Genomic DNA, 17447 nt, shown 5'->3' with positions numbered 1-17447 from the left:
AGTAAGTACGGTAACAAATATGGTAAACCTCTATACATACACATGGGTTTTATGAAAGGTATTCTTGTATGACCATGTTCTGGTATACGTAACATATATACCGATATACACCATGCATACCAGTATAAGTAACTATATATTTTTGGATAAAAGAAAATTATGTCCCAGAAATAATTGCATACAAAAATTCGCACGGCAAGGTGTATGTATAAATAAAGCATGGACGTATTTTGTCACATTAAATAAATAATAATGTATACGTCGTTCTACGCAACATGAGCCATAAAAAACTTGGACGAGGTCTTCTTTATCCCAGCCTGTTCGTACTTTGGAAAAGGGACCTGGACTGAAAAATCGATGGTTGTGTGTCGTAGTTTGGGAGGGCACTGGGGCCCGCATTCTCGCTGGGTATGGAAGCTCTCAAGCACCTCTCCCTTTGCGATTTACTCTTGGATACGGCAGGACAATATCCTTTTCCACGTTATCTGTGCAAAGCACGGCGATATGAGAATGACTAATGTAACACGAAGAAGGACCATTTGGTGTAATAAGCAAAATAAATCGCCTTGGAAAAGATGCTAAGGGGCTTCCTTAATCGAAAGAATACGGGCTGGGAGTCTGCAAAACTTTAATGTCTGCCTTAATGGTCTTCGTCCAGTCAATAGTCATTAATTTCAGCCTCTCTTCTCCCTGACTCAGCACGGTAACTGTTACAGCTGAGTCACCCTCGTTACCTGGTAGCCGTCCATGTACCCGTCGGATTAAGCGTCTCCCCCCCCCTCTCCTCTCCCCTCTTTTCCTTCCCCCCCCCCCAAAAAAAAAAAACTGCGTCAGCCATGGAGGGCGTGTGATAATGGCTGCCTCAGACTCGTCATCCAAGTTTTCGGAACAGCCTCTGGAAAAAAAAAAGAAAGAAAAAAAGTGTACCCCAAAGAGGAGATGGAACAAAGAAGACGTGTACTCCCGAACTACCACCACCACCACCATCACTACTACTACTACTACTACTACTATTACTACTACTACTACTACTACTACTATTACTACTACTACTACTACTACTACTATTACTACTACTACTACTAGTACTACTACTACTACTACTATTACTACTACTACTACTATTACTACTACTACTACTACTACTACTATTACTACTACTACTACTACTACTACTACTGCTGCTGCTACTGCTGCTGCAGCTGCTGCTACACCACCACCACCATCACCACCACTACTACCATTACTATTACTGCTACTACTACTACTACTGCTACTACTACGCTATCTGTCTACCATTCAATGCTTTACTGCTCTATCAGTAGCGTAGGGGCTCGGGGTTAGGTTACTGAGTCCAGACATTTATGGTGAAAGTGACCAGTCATTTGTTACTGAGGGATATTCTGTAAGCAATTAACCAACCACTCCTTGGATGTAAACGCCTTAACCTACTAGATCGCCAGGCATTCACTTGGTTATATGGCCATCACTCAAAGTACTAAATGATTTTCTGTTGTTCAAAAAAAAAAAAAAAAAAAAAAAAAAAAAAAAAAGGCAGTCAGAGAGCAACACTAAGTGCCCAAAAAGTGGTCTACGGGCCGAACATTTGATTTTGTCCTGTGACCTTGACGTTCGACTGATTGCTCTCAAAATGGCATGACTTCACTCTTGCCTGACTCTTAACCCTTCCACCAACTTTGGACAAAATCTGATCAAAACTGTTTGAGTTAACCTTGCCCTGTGACCTTTACTTATTGTATTGACCTTTGGCTGACTGTTCTCAAAATCAAATCCCTTTATCCTTGCCTTACCCTGACACCTTCCACAAAATTTGGTCTAAATCGGATAAAAACTGTTTGTTAACCTTCCCATGTGACCTGGAGCTCTATGTTGTTTTAAAAAATGATAGGTCAACGCCTTGGGTGATCCTTAACACTTCCACCGAGTATGGTTCACGTCAGATCAAAACTGTCATAGTTATTTTGTACAGACACAGAGATCGAACTTTGACCTTTCCCTGTGACCTTAACCTTAGACTGATTGTTCTCAGAATCAATATCCTTCGTTCTGGTCTTACTCCCAGCCCTTTCCCTAAGTTTGGTCTATACTGGACCAAAACTGTTTTAACTGCCAAACTATGACCTAACCCCGTGACCTTGACCAATGACCTATTATTAGAAAAACAGTAGGTCAACCCTTTGGCTGACCCTCATTCCTTCCACAAAATTCAGTTAAAATGGGATATGGCCTGTTAAGAGTTATTGTGTTCTCTCTCTCACACACACACACACACACACACACACACACACACACACACACACACACACACACAGTAAGACAGACAGACATATTTCGGGGAAAGCATAACACTCGGTCTGGTTTCGCGATCGTGGATGTAAAAAAGACATTTCACTTCTTTTAGAAGCACCTGAAGGCAGTACTAACTAACTGATTGGTGGCGCACAGCTACTACAGTTTCTACTACTACTACTACTACTACTACGGTACAAGTACTAACAAGAAAAACAACGACAATAATAATAATAGCCAGTAATGTGTGCTTTGTGAGTCCGTGATGAGCAAGCGAGCGTTTGTACACATAAGCCTGTCATCATAACTATTTTCGTCTTGGTGTAAGCTTTCAACATTCCTGGTGAGGTAGTTGAACAATAACAGAAGAATAATTGAGCTAAAACAGTTACTTTCTCACGTTTTCTCTCTGGATGTGCATAGTGAGACGCCGTAGCATTCATCACACGTGCAATGTTCAGTTCTCTGCTCCCGACTTGACGTGTCAACGAACTGCGTCGGTAAACATTTGGTTATTGATCGAATGATAAAACCCAGAAATGGGGCGATTACCCTTGCTGATTTCACCCCCTAAAGTTCCTAAACATACAAAACAGGATCACGCAATATCATGAGCGCATTATCCGATATTTAATTGTTAGAATTCATGCAAGAAAACACAGTCTTACGACAGGAAATCTGTTTTAATTCTATCTCATAGTGGAGCATGTCATTTGAAGCCCTCCGTACATTCCCTTGGAAAGCTGGGATTCCAAGAAATTTCATTGGTCTCATGAGTGAATATATAGCTACAAACAAAATTTACTGAATGTGTCTACTACCTGCTGAAAGAATCTCTTCTCTATCTCACATAGTAGAAAAGTTATTAGCCTCTGAAAACCATCGAGATCTGGCCGGGTCGTGTCGGGCCGCTCATTTCTCGGCTGAACGTAGCCATCGCTTCGCTACGCTTGCTTGCTTCGCTGGCTGCACTCACTCGGTAGTAGTAGTAGTAGTGGTGGTGGTGGTGGTGGTGGTGGTGGTGGTAGTAGTAGTAGTAGTAGTAGTAGTAGCAGTAGTAATAATACTTATTTTTATTAATATTATTAGTAATAATAATAATAATAATAATTATTATTATTATTCACTCTCATCTTAAATGTGGGACCAATTGCTTAGCCCCGGGCTCCTACGCTCCTCATGGGGCAATGTAGGATTGGATGATGGATGGATGGATGGATGATAATAATAATAATAATAATAATAATAATAATAATTATTATTATTATTATTATTATTATTATTATTATTGACGACCCAGGACCGGACAAAGGACTTGGTAATGTGTACATGGAATGTAAGAGGAGCGAATGATGAGGTGAAAGAGAGAGAGATTGTCCAGGTGCTTGAGGATGCGAAAGTGGATGTATGTGGAATAACTGAAACAAAATGGAGAGGAGAAAGTGTGAGAGAATGGGAGTATGGATGGGGTATATGTGCAGGAGTAGATGAGAATGAGAGGGCAAAGGAAGGAGTGTGTATAGTTGTGAGTAAAAGATGGAAGAAGAGCATAAGACAGTATGGATCAGTTGGGTCAAGGATTGTGTGGGTAAAGTTGAAAGTTGGAATACAAATGTGGGCGATTGTGTGTGTGTGTATGCGCCAACGCAAGATCGTGCTAGAAGAGTGAGAGAAGAGTTCTGGACAAATGTGGAAGTGTGCATGGAAAAGTTTGGAAGGAATGAGAGAGTGTTTTTGATCGGTGATATGAATGGTAAAGTTGGTAATGTGAAGGTGGATGGAATAGTTGGTGAGTGGGGTGTGCCTGCGTTGAGATAGATGAGAATGGGAGTGCGTTAGTGGACATCTGTGCTGGGAGGGGGTTGGTAATAGCCAATACCCTCTTCAGGCATAAAATGATCCACAGGTATACATGGCGAGTGATGAGAAGGGTGGGTGCTGAACTGAATGAAAGGAAGGCAATGATTGATTATGTGTGTGTGGATGAAAGGATGCGAAGATGTATATTGGATGCAAGAGTTTATAGAGGTTGGGGGAGTGGCCTTTCTGACCACTACTTGGTGGTGGCCAGAATTAGGATGCAAGTAAGATGGAGGAATAGAAGAAGGGAAAGACGAGAGGAAGGAGTAGTTGCAAGGAGAGTGGAAAGGTTACAAGAGGATGAGAAAAAGGCAGAGTATAAGAGAGAAGTGGAGGAACGATTGGGCAAATATGAATTGGAGCAGATGGGAGACGTGGAAGGTGTGTGTAAGATATTTACAGAAGAAATATGTGCAGCATGTGATGTGGTGTGTGGAAGGAAGAGAAGACGGAGGGGGGTGCAAGGAACAGCGTGGTGGACTGAAGAGGTGAAACAGGCTGTGGCACAAAAGAAGAAAGCATACAATGAATGGATGAGAAATAGGGGCGTGGAAGAAGTTGAGAGGCAGAAGAGAGAGTTATATGTGGAAAGGAAGAGAGAGGTGAAAAGATTAGTAAGAGAGAGTAAGAAGAGAGTGGATGAGGAATTTGGAAGGAATTTGAGTGTAAAGTGGAGGGACTGTAAGAAAATGTTCTGGAGAGAAGTGAAAAGAGTAAGACAGGGTGGAAGTGAAGTTAGCAGGGGAGTGAAAGATAAACATGGTAGATTACTAGTGGAGAAGGGAGAAAAAGTGAGCAGATGGAGAGAACACTTTAAGGAATTGTTGAACGTAGAGGATGGAAGTAATGCGAGTATAAGTGGCTGGGGAATGGCTGGGAGAAGGAGGGAGGTGAGAAGACAGGTAGAAATCAGTAGGATAGAGGTTGTGGAAGCAATGAAGAAAGTTAAATCGGGGAAAGCCCCAGGAATTGATGGAGTGTGTGGTGAGATGCTGAAGCATGGGGGAGAGATAGTAGTAGAATGGATGTGGAAGATGTGCAGATTGGCCTGGGAGGAAGGTAGAGTCCCGGAGGATTGGAAGTCAGGTATAATTATTCCCTTGTACAAAGGAAAAGGGGAAAAAGAAGTGTGTGGTAATCATAGGGGTATTTGTCTTCTTAGTATAATAGGAAAAGTGTATGGTAGGATACTTATAGACAGAGTTAGAGAAAGAACAGAGAAATTAGTTGGAGAAGAACAGGGAGGCTTTAGGAAGGGAAGAGGTTGTGTAGATCAGATATTCATTCTTAGATCTTTAGTGGAAAAGTTTCTAGAGAAGGGAAAGAAGTTGTATGCGGCTTTCATGGATTTGGAGAAAGCATATGACAGGGTGGATAGACAAGGATTGTGGAAAGTGTTAAGAATATATGGAGTAGATGGGAAGTTGTTGAATGCTGTGAAGAGTATGTATGATGGTGCTAAGGCTGCAGTGCGTGTGGATGGTGAACTAAGTGAATTTTTCTCTTTGAAAGTTGGTTTGAAACAGGGATGTGTCATGTCTCCATGGTTGTTCAATCTGTACATGGATGGGGTAATAAAAGAGGTACAAGGTAGGGTAGTGGAGGTTGGAGTGGCCCTGGTGAGAGAGGATAGTGTTTGGAAACTCCCTGTACTGTTGTTTGCAGATGATACTGTGTTGTTGAGTGAAGATGAAGGGGAGCTGCAAGGCTTGGTGGATGAGTTTGAGAGAGTGTGTAAGAAACGGAACCTAAAGGTGAATGTAGGGAAGAGTAAAGTGATGGTCTTTGAGAGAGGTGAAGTCAGTGAATGTATAGCGAGGTTGGATGGTGAGGAATTGGAAAATGTGAGTACGTTTAAGTATTTGGGTAGTGTGATGAGTAAGGATGGAGGTTTGGAGGGTGAAGTGCTTGAAAGGGTACAGCAGGGAAGAAAGGTTGCTGGTTCCTTGAAAGCAGTGATAAGAAACAGGGAAGTGAGCATGGAAGTAAAAAAGTTACTACATGACAGTATTGTGATACCAACTCTAACGTACGGAAGTGAAGCTTGGACGTTGTTGGAAGGACACAAGTCAAGAGTGAGAGCAGTGGAAATGAGTTATTTAAGAGGAGCATGTGGAGTCACGTGGAGAGACAGGCTGACGAATGAGGATATAAAGGAGCGTTGTGGTGTTGATGTGGATGTGATAGGAAGCGTTGTGAGGAACACACTGAGGTGGTTTGGCCATGTGGAGAGGATGGAGGGTGAAAGACTGACGAAGAGAGTGTATGTGAGTGAGGTGGAGGGTGGAAGAGGGAGGGGGAGACCGAGGATGAGATGGGGGGATGGGGTGGAGAGGTATATGAGAGAGGGGGGTGTGAGTTGGGAGCAGGGTAGTGAAATGGCGGGGGACAGGGCGACTTGGAGGCGATTTGTTTGTGGCCACCCCAAACGGGATTGAGGCGTCTGGCAATAGATAGATAGATAGATTATTATTATTATTACTATTACTTTCATCATCATCAGTGGTAGGTGGGGGCGCCCATCATCCACCCACTTAGTATAGTGGTACTCTGTTTTTAGGGTAGCTCTACCTGTAAACCAGGAAAGCATTTACAACGCTGGGCGGTAACCTTATAACCAATCAACACGAATTCCCTATGTGACAACAGGTGGGTTGGCGGAGGGTTAGTGCCCCTCCCTGGAAAACAACAAACTAAAAATACGAACAAGAAGCCTCGGACCAGGACTGACCAACAGGTGACGACTAAGGACCGAACAAAGGACATGGTACGGATTGCTACATGGAATGTAAGAGGTGCAAATGATGAGGTGAAAGAGAGAGAGAGATTGTCCAGGTGCTTGAGGGCGCGAAAGTAGATGTATGTGGATTAACTGAAGCTAAATGGAGGAGTGAGAGTGTGAGAGAATGGGAGTATGGATGGGGTATATCCGCGGGAGTAGGTGAGAATGAGAGGGCAAAAGGAGCGTGTGTTGTTGTGAGTAACATGTGGAAGGAGAATGTAAGAGAGTGTGGATCGGTTGCCTCAAGGATTGTGTGGATGAGATTGAAAGTTGAAATACAAATGTGGGCAATTGTATGCGTGTATGTGCCAACGCAAGATCGTGCAAGCAGCGTGGGAGAAGAGTTCTGGATAGATGTAGAAGCGTGCATGGAAAAGTTTGAAAGGAATGAGAGAGTGTTTTTGGTTTTAGATATGAATGGAAAATTAAGAAATGTGAAAGTGGATGGAGTAGATGGTGAGTGGGATGTGCCTGCACAGATGGATGAGAATGGCAGTGTTTTAGTGGACATTTGTGCCGGGAGGGGATTGGTGATAGCCAATACCCTCTTCAGGCACAAAATGATCCACAGGTATACGTGGCGAGTGATGAGAAGGGTGGGTGGTGAACTGAATAAACGGAAGGCAATGATGGATATTGTGTGTGTGGATGACAGGATGAGAAAGTGTGTAATGGACGGAACAGTATATAGAGGTTCGGGAAATGGACTTTCTGACCACCACGAAGTGGTGGTCAGAATCAAGGTCAAAATGAAATGGAGAAACAGAAGAAGGGAAGGACAGGAGGAAGTAGTGCAGACAAGGAGGGTGGTAAGGTTACAAGAGGACAGAAAAAAGGCAGACAATAAGAGGGAAGTGGAGGAGCAGCTGGGTATATATGGATTGGAGCAGATGGGGGACGTGGAAGGTGTTCAAGATATTCACGGAAGAAATCTGTGCAGCATGTAAGGCGGTGTGTGGGGTGAAGAGAAGACGAAAAAGGATGCAAGGAACAGCATAGAGGAATAAAGTGGTGAGAGAGGCTGTGGCACAAAAGAAGAAAGCATATAGTGAGTGGATGAGAAAAAGGGGCGTGGAAGAAGTTGAGAGACGGAAGAGAGAGTTATATGAAGAGAGGAAGAGACAGGTGAAAAGATTAGTTAGAGAGAGTACGAAGAGAGTGGATGAGGAATTTGGAAGGAATCTGAGTATAAGGTGGAGGGAATGTAAGAAAATGTTCTGGAATGAGGTAAAGAGAGTTAGACAGGGTGCTAGAGAAGTTAGCTGGGAAGTGAAAGATAAAAATAGTAGATTACTAGAGGAGAACAGAGAAAAAATGAACAGATGGAGAGAACACTTTAAGGAATTGTTGAACATAGGGAATGAAAGTAATGGCGAGTGTAAGTGGCTGGGGAATGGCTGGGAGATTGAGGGATGTAGAGAAAAGAGGAAGAAATCAGTAGGAAGGAAGCTGTGGAAGCAATGAAGAAAGTTAAAATGGGGAAAGCCCCAGGAATCGATGAAGTGTGTGGTGAAATGTTGAAGCATGGTGGAGAGATAGTAGTAGAATCGATGTGGAAGATGTGCAGATTGTCCTGGGAGAAACGTAGAGTCACGGAGGATTGGAAGTCAGGTATAATTATTCCGCTGTACAAAGGAAAAGGGGAAAAAGAAGTATGTGGTAACTGTAGAGGCATTTGTCTTCTTAGTGTAATAGGCAAAGTATATGGTAGGATACTTATTGACAGAGTTAGGGAAATAACAGAGGAATCAGTTGGAGAGGAACAGGGAGGTTTTAAGAAGGGAAGAGGTTGTGTAGATCAGATAATCATTCTTAGACCTTTTGTGGAAAAGTTTCTAGAGAAGGGAAAGAAGTTGTATGCAGCCTTCATGCATTCGAAGCAAGCATAGGACAGGGTGGATAGACAAGGATTGTGGAAAGTATTAAGAATATATGGAGTAGATGGGAAGTTGTTTAAGGTCGTGAAGAGTACGTATGAGGGTGCTAAGGCTGCAGTGCGTGTGGATACTGAACTGAGTGAATTTTTCTATTTGAAGGTTGGATTGAAACAGGGATGTGTTATGTCTCCATGGTTGTTCAATCTGTATATGGATGGGGTTATAAACGAGATACAAGGTATGGTAGTGGATGTTGGAGTGGCCCTGGTGAGAGAGGGCAGTGTTTGGAAACTCCCTGTACTGTTGTTTGCAGATGATACTGTGTTGTTAAGTGAAGACGATGGGGAGCTGCAAGGCTTGGTTGATGAGTTTGGGAGAGTGTGTATGAAACGGAATCTAAAGGTGAATGTAGGGAAGAATAAAGTTAGGGTCTTCGAGAGAAGTGAAGTCAGTGAATATACAGTGGGGTTGGATGAGGAGGAAATGGAAAATATGAGTGCGTTTAAGTACTTGGGTAGTGTGATGAGTAAGGATGGAAGTTTAGAGGTTGAAGTGCTTGAGAGGGTACAACAAGGAAGAAAGGTTGCTGGTTCCTTGAAAGCAGTGATAAGAAACAGGGAAGTGAGCATGGAAGTAAAAAAGTTACTACATGACAGTATTGTGATACCAACTCTAACGTATGGAAGTGAAGCTTGGACCATGTTGACTGGACAGAAGTCAAGAGTGAGAACAGTGGAATTGAGTTATTTGAGAGGAGCATGTGGAGTCATATGAAGAGACAGATTGACAAATGAAGAAGTGAAGGAGCGTTGTGGTGTGGATGTGGATGTGATAGGAAGCGTTAGGAGAAACACAATGAGGTGGTTTGGCCATGTGGAGAGGATGGAGAGTGAGTGACTGACGAGAAGAGTGTATGTGAGTGAGGTGGAAGGAGGGGGGGAGAGGAAGCGGGAGGCCAAGGATGAGAAGGAGGGATGGAGTAGAGAGGTATATGAGAGAGGAGGGTGTGAGCTGGGAGCAGGGCAGTGAAATGGGGGGGGACAGGGCGACATGGAGGCGATTTATTTGTGGCCACCCTTTACGGGATTAAGGCGTCTGGCATTAGATAGATAGATAGATACATAGATAGACAGATAGATAGATAGATAGATCATCATCACCATCATCATTACTATAACAATTACAGAAAAAGATCAAGAAAAGAAAAGGAAAAGTGTACCTGTCGCGAGTCCCTTGTGGTGAAAGTGGCAGCGGTGATGGCGAACTGTGTGGTAGTGGTGGTGGTGGGGTCCGGTGTGGTAGTGGTGGGGGTGGTGTGGTGTAGTGGTAATCTGGTGCTGTACAAAGGCGCACAAAGGAGGGCAAACAGTGTTGCTGGTACTGCTAGTAAGTTATGTAACAATACCAGTGTGTGGTGTAGTAGCAGTGCGTTGTGTTGTGTTGTGTGGTAGTGGTGATATGCAGTAGTGGTGATGTGTTGTAAAGTAATGGTGTCCGTGGCTGTGGTGGTGGTGGTGGTGGTGGTGATGGTCGTGTGTTATGTGGCAGTGGTGGTGTGTGGTGTCGTGGTGTGTGACGTGGTGGTGTGGTGCTGTGTGGTGGTGGTGCAGGAGGCTGTGCTGGAAAAAGACTGTGAGATGGTGTTGCTGTTGCTGTGGTGGTGGTGGAGTGTTATGGTGTACTGGCAGTGTTTTGTTATGTGGCAGGGGACAGAGCCACAGAGCCACACACACAAAGGCTGACAAACACCTACACGCCCCAAGGGTCCTTACACCAGTCTGTTTGTGGCCGGGAATAGAAAACGAGGAATATTCACCTACAGACGGAAATACATAATGCAACTGCTTTACTGCAGCATTACTCGTGCAATGCCTGTCTTTACTGAATTATCAGCCTGTTGTTTAATGGGATTATTAACCGAGCGTTAACATTTTCTGTACTGGATTTTCAGGCTTTTGTTATATTTGAATGTCTCTCGAGCATTAGAATTTCTAGTTTGGATTTTCAGGTTGGATGTAGCTATTAAGCAGGATGTTTCAAATATTCGGTATTACAGAGGAATGTACTACTAATTCCTGTCGCCTTATTCTAATATAAACTCCTGTCGCCTTACTCTGTAGCCTCGTATTTTCTCCTCATGGACTATGAAAAGCATTCTTTTGAATCCCATGGAAAGGACACAAGTGACACTGGTATGACAAACAAACAAACAAACAAAATTTTAGTGTCTGTTGCTACGGATGGGCCAAAATGATTACAAAGTTCATGGAAAGAGGAGCAGGAGAGGCGAAAGGACTTTTTTCTGCTGACAGTACTTCAATTTCTTTCATTACGAACTAAGTACAGTACTGTACTAGTTACATGAAGACACACATCAGACCATCGTGTGAGGTTTTTAATTATATTTTTCTATCATGTTCCTACAATTTTGTTGCATCTGACTCGTATACATTAGCGATACGGTGTGTAGGACGCACCAGTCAGTGACCGACTTGCCATGTGCATAAGTCTGATCACGAGAGGTCAGTGGAGTTTACTGTAGATCACGTGATGCCACGAAGGGGAATTGGCTGGTCATCTGCCGTTCAATGTCCTGAAATACAACAGTATAGATTTGGAGCCTGCACCTCGAGGGTGTGGGGAAGGCTAATATGGGCGTGACTGTTATCCCTTTACCTAAAATCCCTTTTCCACACAGTCAGTGGACATCTATGATGTCCGAGCACGCTAGTTATCGGTTTCAAAACATGATGACAGACCACGCTATACATAGTGAAGCAGAGGCTGGGATGGTGCTTCAGCCCGTCACATCTACATGACTGATAATTTTCCATTAATTTCCCATTACCATACCTCAACAACATAGGTGCCCAATGATCGCGTGGAAGGGCCTTAACAGATCTGAGTTTTGAAACAGCCTTTATATTCGGGCAGCATTTTAATGTAGCTATAGTGTAATAATATTATCCAGATATCACCGGGCAAAGTTACCTCTTCATAACATAAGAACTTCCTCTGACCTTACCAAGATTGCCTGGCGGTATCAAGAAATAAGCAGAAAAAACGGATCATCGTACTGGGGAATTAGAGCTCTTCGTAAAACCAGCTGCAGGCATTTACCTATAACAGCTGTGATCATTATATGGTAAACCTGACTTTCATCCTCTCAAAGTGTATCTGTTAAATTAAATGCTGTATTATTACGTCTCTGAGTTCCTTTATTTGGTATATTAAATTGTGAAGGAAACAATTTTCAGGCAGCTGCACATCAAGGCTTAATAGAAGCTTAACAGAGGAGATCAAAGTCTTAAGACGGTGTTGATATGACCTCGCTTTAACCCCTTTGTGTGTGTGTGTGTGTGTGTGTGTGTGTGTGTGTGTGTGTGTGTGTGTGTGTGTGTGTGTGTGTGTGTGTGTGTGTGTGTGTGTGTGTGTGTGTGCGTGCGTGCGTGCGTGCGTGCGTGCGTGCGTGCGTGCGTGCGTGCGTGCGTGCGTGCGTGTGTGTGTGTGTGTGTGTGTGTGTGTGTGTGCTTTATAAAAAAAACCCTGAGCACCACGCACCTACAGATGGCGAAATGCACCTTCGCATTCCACCACCAGGACATTGTTACTCTCTTTACTTGGATATATGCTGGGAATACCTACGATCTTTCTTATCACCTTTTGTTATCAAAGTAAAAAAAGAAAATCCAAACGCGATGAGCCCAAAATAAAAGATATATGTAAAAATAAAAAAAAAAGTCAAAATTAAGATCCATCACTTTCATATCCCTAAACATAATACTCTTAATCCTTTCAGTCCGGTGACGTATTTATGCAGTTTATTATTCTCGCAATTTCCAGATGATTTTGTTAGGTCTTGGAGAGAGAGAGAGAGAGAGAGAGAGAGAGAGAGAGAGAGAGAGAGAGAGAGAGAGAGAGAGAGAGACGGGGCTAGCAAGTCTCCATCAACCGCCCCCTCTTCACAACCTCATGTCTGTAGCAAAAAATCGTCGGAAAGTAGCAAGAATACACTAGAAAATACGTCAACGGGATTAAATCGTCGTGCAAGAGAAAGTCACTTGGTTATTTGTATTCAGGCTAACGTTAGACGGTTTTATTATGCAGAGGGAAATTACTGTTCGACGAAGGGACAAAAAATAAAAGAAAACGAAAATAAAGCTGGAGGTCGTAGGCATAGAGAAAGGTGACAAGGAAGAAATACATGGCGTTGATCAGCTGAGTGCATGAAGAACCAAGAATATCAGTTACCTCTTGCATGAGATAATAAAACAGGTGGAAGGTGAGACTGTGTGGGTAGACGGCTGCTGTGTGTATACGGTATCACTGCTGAGGGAAAACGATGCCTATTTCATCTTAAGAACTTTCTACATTTCAAACTTACAGCTCAAATATCAAAATAACTTGCATTAACATAAAAACAACTTAATATTAAATGTGCTGTACAGAGGAAGGGTTGCGAAATACGAGAAAATCAGAGGAGAGAGGAAATGGAGAAACAGCACCGGAATCGTCCACTATGTAAAGTCACGATCATCAGGTCTAATATCATAATTTACTGGGTCTTCTTCACACTTAAGGTCTGTCGGTCTCTTTTCTCCCGGATGCAGCAAGTGAACGAGGGCCATCTATGGGCAGAAAACCCTACTAAACCTGGTCTTAGCTAGGATGGAATACGTAAAGTTTTAGGCGGACTGAACAGATGCCAGTACAAAGTAGATTCAACGCCCCTGATTCTTGCTTTGCACTAATAAGGGTTAATGCTGAGGGTCGTCTTCTAAGTGACTTTGGAGAATTTCTTAACATCTCTTGCTTAGCGACTTATTCTCCACACTACACCTCTGCATCCTCTACTACTCTACTGAGGCAAAGTATATCAATATTTACCTTTCATAAACATCTGAAAGGAGAATGTTAAAGAGTACTACACAGACTAAATCGCTACGGCAGAAGTGTCACGAAGCCTCCTACACCAACAACTTTACGACCCAATGAGTGGTAATTTAGGTAAGCGCAAATTACCGCTTCCCCCCCCTTCAATTGGCCTCCCGGGATCTCATTAGGTAACTGCTGGGAGTAATTAACCTGACTGATGAGGTCATACTTGTGCCTCTTCTTGGCTCGTCTTTCGTGCAACTATTTCTTATGTGTTTTTGCAGTGGTGTGTGTGTGTGTGTGTGTGTGTGTGTGTGTGTGTGTGTGTGTGTGTGTGTGTGTGTGTGTGTGTGTGTGTGTGTGTGTGTGTGTGTGTGTGTGTGTGTGTGTGTGTGTGTGTGTGTGCTGAAAGCCAATGAAGTAATGTTTTGTGTTTGTAGTATTTCTTTCATAATGCTCAAAATTTTTTCACTTTTCTATCCCCTTCACAGACCCGATAAATCTTATGACTCGTTTAATACTTTCTCTCTCTCTCTCTCTCTCTCTCTCTCTCTCTCTCTCTCTCTCCACTGCCTTTAACTTTTCTCATCAATTTTCTGCCACTCCCTTCAACCATTTTTCTTTACACACGAGAACATTCTCTCTCTCTCTCTCTCTTCAGCCCGAGGACGCAATTTTTATCTTATTCTCGCAGCTGCCAGACGATTTTTTCTCATCTTAGAACACGTCACTAGTGAAAGAAAAATATGAAGACTATATCAAACCGAAACCCCTTCAGTACGATATCTCTCTCCTGATGCAGCTATAACCGTCTGCAGATTGTGAGAATAAAATATAAAATACATCTTAGGACCGAAGGGGTTAAGAAAGGAATGAAGGGAAAATGAACGGGAAAAGCGAAAGAACAGAAGTATATCAAAAGTACTCGGACAGCACAATTACATCCCACCTGAACTCTGACATTGACCCATGACCTCTCTCTCTCTCTATCTCTCTCTCTCTCTCTCTCTCTCTCTCTCTCTCTTTCAACGGTTGGATTAAATATTCTCAAGATAACGCCACGTCCTGAACTCTGACCTTGGCTCGTGACCTTGACCTTTAATTGATCTGCTCCAAACTCGCATCACGTCTTCCCATCCCCACAAAAATATATATGCCAAATTTTCTCCAAATCGAATCAGGCATTTGTGCGATATTTTTGCATACATACATACAAACATACATCATACATACATACATGACGTACATACATACATAAAATTTACCTCATACATACATTTATAAAAGATACATACATACACACATACAAAGTTTAACATACATATATATATATATATATATATACATACATACATTCATACACAGAAACGGACTCACAATAGGTACGTCTTTTGAGTCACTAACGATGGTAAAATTGAGGCGCATCGGCGGGAGAAAATGGTGGGAAGTGAAAAAGTGTGAGAGGAAAATGTGGTAACGAAGTGCCAGAGGATCCGGGGGGGTGGAAATGTCAGACAAAAAGTGGCACACTGGGAGAAAGGAAATGGCGGGATGGGAAGAGAAAGGGAAGTGCTAAGATGATCGTTACTATCTAAACCCCTTCAGTCCTTTTACTTATTTTTAGTTAGTTTATTCTTGCCATTTCTAGACTGCTTTCTTTAGCTTATGAGAGACTTTCTGGAATTTTGGGGTATGAGTCAGTCTTTATTAACCCCCTCACTAAAAAAAAAAAAAAAACTCCCGTAGACTGACTGAAATCGTCTGGAGGTAGCAAAAGTAACATGGAAAATACGTCATCGAACTGAAGGGGTTACTCTCAGACTGCTATGGCTCACTCTCATGTGAATAAAGTCGTCTCATGCTATACTCTGTTCACTTTCCCTTGGCCTTAAATTGCCACGCCTCAATCTTGAATGTTGGGCTGTGACAAGAGATAAGACTTGAATATTCCGCCAATCACGAAGAAGTGCTAGACAATACGTAGAGCCACAGTATTGTCTTCTTCTGCCACTGGGCTACGTGAAACAAGCTGCAAATGAATGGAAATTTGGGCCAACTTAAAGTGAATGAATTATAGCAAATACCAGAGTTGTTCCGGCCAGGAGGGAGTTAATCATGAAAGAGTTAACGAAAGTCCATATCACAAACCCCCGTGAATTAGTCTTCCTGTTCACTGCCAACCAAACCCCTTGAATCAGGTGACATGTCTTGCTTTCTTCTTGGTTTCTACAGACGATTTTACTCAGCTTAGGAAAGAAGTCTTGTACTGGAGAATTGGTGACGGATAACTTTTACTTTTACAGTTTTAAAATTCCTCGTAAATTGAAAAAAAAAAAAAAATCTAGAAATAACAAGAATAAAAAAAAAAAAATTACCGAGATGATCCGGAAAGTGTTCGGCCCGACGTCTTTCGTATTATTATTCTTGTTTCTTAAAGTCGATTTTGTTATACTCTTGCCATCTCCAGACGACAATGTTTCTTATCGTATTCTCTCTTCCACCACACGATCTTACTGCATCACTGCTTTCTCTAAACAACCTATTATTCCTGATATCTTTAAGCGAGTTTCTTTCAATCTTGCTCTCGCCGTATGATCTTTTAATCTTGCTAACTCCAGGTATCTTCTTCTCTCCTTTTTCATCCTTGCTCTAACGAAACTAGCACGTCTTTCATTTACCAAACTCCTCTCCTTGTCTCTGTCTACCACGAACCTATCATTTTTCTTTCAAGACTAAGAAGAAACTCAGTCAGTCTCTTCTCTCCAAATCGGTCAGGTCACGCACAGAGGAAATAGGAGGTGAGAGGAGGAGGGGCGAGGGGAGTGAGAAGAAGAGGGGAGGGAAGACTGAGAGGGAGGATTGAGGGAGGAGTTAGAGGATGGAATGAAGGAAGAGTGAGAAAAATGAGTGAGGGGAGAATGGGAGGAAAGGGAAATGGGAGAATGAGAGGAAGGAGGAGGGGGAGAATGAACAATGGGTGAGGGGAGAATGTGAGGAAGGGGGAAGGGAAGGACGAGAGAAAGAAGTGACAGGTGAATATGAGTAAGGAGAAGGAGAGAGAGGAAGTGTGTGGAAGGATGGAGGGAGGAGCAGTTGATTGTCTGACTCTTAAGCGATCTGGGGGGTGGTTGTGTACACAGTCTTTCAGAACTTAATTATTGCGTTCGTTTATGTTATATTTCTAGTTTTCTTTTTCCCATATTTTCTGGTTCCCTTATACGTTGCAATTTCCCCCCTCCTCTCTCTCTCTCTCTCTCTCTACCTACCTACCTACCTCCCTACCTACCTACATACCTACCTACCTACCTTCCTACTTTCCTATCTATCTATCTATCTATCTATCTATCTATCTATCTATCTATCTGTCAGTCTATCTGTTTGCATGTCTATCAATTTATCAATATCTGTTTTTCTCCTCGCTGTCTCAGTCTGTCTGTCTGTCTCCCTGCTTCTCTCTCTCTCTCTCTCTGCGAACACACACACACACACACACACACACACACACACACACACGACTGACCCTCTGATTGGTCTCCCTGTGACCTTTTCTGATGGCCAGACGAGAATCCTGATCCATCTTAGGTCAACAGAGAGAGAGAGAGAGAGAGAGAGAGAGAGAGAGAGAGAGAGAGAGAGAGAGTTGGGTGGGAGGGAGGAAAGAAAGGGAGGGCAGAGAGGGAAAGCAGGAGCAGGAGGAGGAGGGACAGAAGGGGAAGGGAGAGAAGGGGAAGGGAGAAAGGGAG

This window comes from Coenobita brevimanus, chromosome 101, assembly GCF_032717465.1.
Source record: "Coenobita brevimanus isolate Jiangsu-jjx chromosome 101, ASM3271746v2, whole genome shotgun sequence".
Taxonomy (NCBI): domain Eukaryota; kingdom Metazoa; phylum Arthropoda; class Malacostraca; order Decapoda; family Coenobitidae; genus Coenobita; species Coenobita brevimanus.
Note: the sequence above shows the minus strand (reverse complement) of the source record.